Source organism: Coenobita brevimanus, chromosome 21 (genome assembly GCF_032717465.1).
Source record: "Coenobita brevimanus isolate Jiangsu-jjx chromosome 21, ASM3271746v2, whole genome shotgun sequence".
Taxonomy (NCBI): Eukaryota; Metazoa; Arthropoda; class Malacostraca; order Decapoda; family Coenobitidae; genus Coenobita; species Coenobita brevimanus.
The window spans coordinates 6619528-6624979 of record NC_136974.1 but is presented as its reverse complement, the minus strand read 5'-3'; the positions used below and the strand labels follow the sequence as shown (position 1 = coordinate 6624979).

At 38.7% G+C, this 5452-nt stretch overlaps 1 non-coding gene across 1 annotated transcript; it reads right to left on the bottom strand.

Annotated features, from left to right (window-relative positions):
- Positions 1–4605: 4605 nt before the first annotated feature.
- Positions 4606–4724, bottom strand: LOC145392309 (5S ribosomal RNA). The gene has a single exon (XR_013895979.1). It is a non-coding gene; the product is annotated as a 5S ribosomal RNA (ribosomal RNA).
- Between the last annotated feature and the right edge of the window lie 728 nt (positions 4725–5452).

The following is a 5452-nucleotide window of genomic DNA, read 5'->3' as shown; positions in this document are numbered from 1 at the left end:
TCCTAAAGCCACCCTGTTCTTCACTCACTAGGACTTCTGATATCTTTCTTACTTTCTCTATAATAATTCTTCCATATACCTTCCCTGCCACACTCAATAAACTTATGCCACGAAAATTCTTGCACTCACTTCGCTCACCTTTATTTTCTTAAAGGGGTACAATCACAGCCAATTTCCACTCTACTGGCAGAGTTTCACTCATCCATGCCTTCTTAAATATCTCCAACAAGCATTTCATTCCACTACATTTAATCATCTCTGCATACACCTCATCAACCTCAGCTGCTTTCCCATTTTTCAGCCGCTTCACAACACTCTTCACCTGTGCGAGTGTCACGTCTCCTGGCACTGCATTCCTTCTCTGCACCCCCCCCCCCAACCAATCATATTTACAGCTGCTCTGCACTCTCTATTCTCATTCATCAGACTTTCAAAATATTCTTTCCACCTGGTCCTTACTTCATTCTAATGGGTTAATAATCTACCACCTACATCCTTCACACTATCACATTTCTTTCTGCTTTCACTTCTACATTTCCGCACGTCTTTCCCGAATAACTTCCTGTTTTCAGAGTAGTTTGCATTCAATTTTCTTCCTGGATCATCATTTACCTCCTTTTCTTCTTCACCAGTCTCTTTATGTGCTTCTTGTTCTCAGTATATTCAGTTCTTATTTCAACTTAACCCTTGTCCTGGATCCACTTTAGTCACTACCTCCACTTTTCCTCCACGTCTCTCTTAACCTCATCATCCCACCGTGCCATACCTTTCTTCTTTGTGGTTACTCTTGCCACACCACACACCGCTTTAGCATTCCCAAATAAGCAATCATTATATGCATTCCCCAGGCTGTCCAGATCCATTTCATTCCAGTTCACTGATTCTAACTCCTCCTCTACTCTGGTCCTGTAATCATCTTCTATTTCTTTGATCCTCAGCTTATCAACTTTCAAGCTTTCTCCCTGAATGCTCCTCTTTCTCCTGATCCATCTCATTCCTCTCTTGCATACCACTCCTCTCTTGCATACCACAATCATATGATCTGACAGACCTCCACGTCGTCCTCTCACGGCCCTCGTATCAAAAACCATTCCTATCATCGACCTCTCTACGACCACGTAATCAATCAGACTTCTTTCAACACGATCCCCGTTCCCTCTATACCATGTATATTTATGTGCATCTTTGTGTTTGAAATACGAGTTACAAATGCACAACCTCCTCTCCTGACATATTCTTTAGTCGTTTCCCATTATCATTTTCTCCTGGTACTCCATTACAACCCATTATGTCATCCTCAGGACCAGTGCCTACTCTTCCATTCATATTACCCATTACCATCGGTTTATAGTTCCTGGGCATTTCTCACACTACTTCATCCAGCTCATCCCAAAACCTGTCTTTCTCTCACTCCTATCCTCACACGGTACGTGCGCTACAATCATCGCCACTTTCACCTTCTCAAACTTGAACTTGACATACATACACCTCGACCTGACACATTTGTAGTCTCTCATTCCACTCTGCCACACCTCACTCATCAACAAAGCAACTTTTTCCTTGCACCCTACTCGCCCATTCATTCCCGATCTTACACATTTCACACCCTCCCACTCCTCCACTTCACACCCTTTCATTTTCGTTTCACACAGTGCCATCACGGCATTTCTCGCACTCTTGAACACATTCACCACTTCCACCCACTTGCTCTCCTCATTCACACCTCTCACATTCCAAATGGCCATGCGAATCTGCCCACTTGGTTGTGACCCTGGGCAGGTATTGGGCCCTTCGAAGTTGTCTGAAACAACTGCCATGATTGAGTGATTTTGGATAGGGGAATCTGGGGGACATTTAATTCTGCCAGAAACCCCCGGTTAGCCTATATGTTTACCACCCAGCATAGGAAATGGTTTCCTGGGTACAGGAAACCATTTGGCCTGTCACTCAGTGCAGAGATCATGTGGGATCTCTACACTGAGTGGGTGGATGATGGGCACCCCCATCCACCACTATCCACTGTCACCGAAACAAAATGTCAGTGTGCTGGCTTGGTAAGGGAACGTTTTTATTCTGGGCAACTGTACATCCTGGATGCAAGTTACAGCTTTCATTGACTGAAATTCATATAACGAATTTTTTGTATTAAGTTCATTCACAAAACACACGGACATTAAAAAACAACTAAGCCTTGTGATACTATTATTTTCTTGTATGCATGTAATGTCTTTTTATTTTTTGTGAATGGAATTAATATAAAATGCATGCTACTTGAATTTTAGTCAATGAGAGCCATAACTTGGATCAAGGATATTCTTTCTGGTATAAAGATCAGTACAAAGTGGCAGTGTAATATTTCTCGAGAAATATTATTTAATGCTCGTATATCCATTTGTATTTTAAAGTAGCGATAGCTACTAGAGTAGCTGTGTATATTTGTATGTATAAACACACACACACACACACACGGCATCGTCGGAGGTGGACGTCTGTACCGGCGCTCCATACCAGCTCAACACGGCCAGAGGCATTACCTAAATAAGTATCTTTGAATGAGTCAAGCTCTGTACCAGGTTAGACTAAATGATTTTTCATTATTAAAAGGAAAAGAAATAATAAGTTTAAATAGGACTTTCAAACAACAAAGAACCACGATGCGTTGAGTCAGCTGGGTTTGTTTATACTACAGAAAGACGGTGAAAGCGGGCACACTGTAAGTACATACTCTGTTCATTTAGTATTACAAAATGGATACATAATTCAGTAAAACAAATTTGGAAAAGAAAAGGGATAAAAGTAAAAAGCAAAATGATGATTTCTACCAAGAACTGGTTGAAGTGGAGACTCACAATAGACTGGTTGAACGTGTACACAAACTAGAAATGACTTTCAAGAATAAAATTGATGAAATAAAGAAGCAGATGCACTTGCAAAAGGAAGAGATAGAAAAACTGGGAAGGGAGGCCAACAAGAAAGACACAACCATCAGTGAACTAACAGTGGAATTGAATGCCCTTAGGAAGAAAGTGAGTGAAATGGGAAGTACAGTAGTTAATCACAAGAGTGTTATGGAAGAGTTAAAAAATGACACAGAGACAATTAGACAAGCAAGCAGTCTTATGGACCAGAGCAGTGATATTGAGGAGAAGATAACACAGGTGAATGAAGCTGTGCAAAGCTACAAAAATGATGTAGAAATCACGTATGCTGTAATGGTGAAAGTAAAGAAAGACTTAGAAACAAGGGTGGAGGAAAAAAACATTAAAAAGGAAGTGGAAAGAATAATCCAAAACAATCCAAAGTTAGTCAGAGATTCAATAGAAATAAATAAATCAATAGTAATCACTGGTATAGAAGAGGAAGAAATTAAAAACAAAATCACTAGAGACAAAAAGGAGATGGCAAATGTAATGAGCTTACTGAAACAAGTATCAGAGGAAATCTGTAGTAAAGACATAGAGGAACACAAAAGGTTAGGGAAATACGAGAAAAGCAAGACAAGACCTCTAAAGGTGACTTTCCAGAGTGTAAACACTGTGGAAGAGATACTAAAAAATGCAAAGAATCTTATGGAAAAAGAGGAGTTCAAAAATGTATGGATAAAAAGATGCCTAACACAAGAGGAACTGGAATTACTGAAAGAGAAAAGGGAGGAAGCAAAAACAAAAAATGAGGGAAGATCAGAAGAGGACAAGAAGAAATTTTTTTACAAAGTAATAGGATTGCAGGTACGAAAGTGGTACACAAACAGGATGGAAGAAAAAGGAAGAAGTTAGTAGAACCATGTCATGACAAGTATATAAACAAGATGATAAAGTTGATGTACTCAAATGTGGATGGAATGGTATCTAAATTACTAGAGATGAATGATTATGTCAGAGAAAATGAACCACAAATAATATGCCTAACTGAGACAAAATTAATACCAAGGATATCAAATGACATACTAAACTTAGAGAAATACAATATATGGAGAAGAGACAGAAATTTAAAAAAAGGAGGAGGAATTATAATATTAACTAAGAAAAATCTAAAAGTCAAGGAAATAAACCTAGATATATCATCACAAGTAGAACTGATTGCAGTAGAGATCGACACATCTGAAGGTAAAGTAATTGTAGCCAATTTGTATATGCCACCCAGATCAAACACATGGGAAAGAGACGAATATGAGGACCTGGCAGAGAGTACAATTCAGAGTATAAGATCCTTGCTACATAAAATGGAAGAGAAATCGGAAAGTATTATACTAACTGGGGATTTCAATACAAATATAAATTGGAATACTCTAGATATAAATAGCCAAGAAAGCTGTTGGGACCAAAAGCTCCTGGATCTCGTACAAGAGTTTTTCTTAACGCAACACGTGAGGGAAACCACTAGAAAAAGAGGACTTGATGTACCTTCAGTGCTAGATCTAATATTTACTAGGCAAGAAAATGACATTGACAGTTTAATATATCACCCTCCACTCGGCAAAAGCGATCATCCATCCATCCATTGCCAGACGCCATGTATCCCAAACGGGGTGGTCAAGGGCTTAGAGTTAATTGTTTTACAGGAAGGGGCACTAATCCTCCACCAACCCCACTTGACACGTAGGGATGCCAACAGCATCTGGTGTTCCCTGGCGGTCACCCATCCAAGTACTAACCAGACCCAACGTTGCTTAACTTCGCTGATCGGACGGGAAGCGGTGTACTCAACGTGGCATGGCCGTACTTTTATTTATTATATCCTCCTCAAACTGTTTTTGGGCTTCCCTCCTTATTCTTGTATAGTCATTTCTTGCCTGTTTGTAATTATTATACGCCCTTTCACTATTGTGTCTTCTGTATCTATTCCACAACAAATCTCTTCTTTCTTTTGATTTTTTACATTCTGTATTGAACCATTTCTGTATTTTCTTATCTGCTTCTTTGTGCTGTGGGATGTACTTCTGGACTCCTATTTCATAAAATTCACAAAATTTTTTATATACAGCATTTAAATCTTGTCCTCTAAGCTCATTTTCCCAATCAACTTCTAAGAAATACTTCTTTAGGTCTTGATAATTTCCCTTTTTATAGTTTAGTCTCTTTTTGTAACTGTCAGTGCTGTTTACTATGCCATAGCAACTTCAGGATAGCATATGACATAGTAAACAGCACTGACAGTTACAAAATGAGACTAAACTATAAAAAGGGAAATTATCAAGACCTAAAGAAGTATTTCTTAGAAGTTGATTGGGAAAATGAGCTTAGAGGACAAGATTTAAATGCTGTATATAAAAAATTTTGTGAATTTTATGAAATAGGAGTCCAGAAGTACATCCCACAGCACAAAGAAGCAGATAAGAAAATACAGAAATGGTTCAATACAGAATGTAAAAAATCAAAAGAAAGAAGAGATTTGTTGTGGAATAGATACAGAAGACACAATAGTGAAAGGGCGTATAATAATTACAAACAGG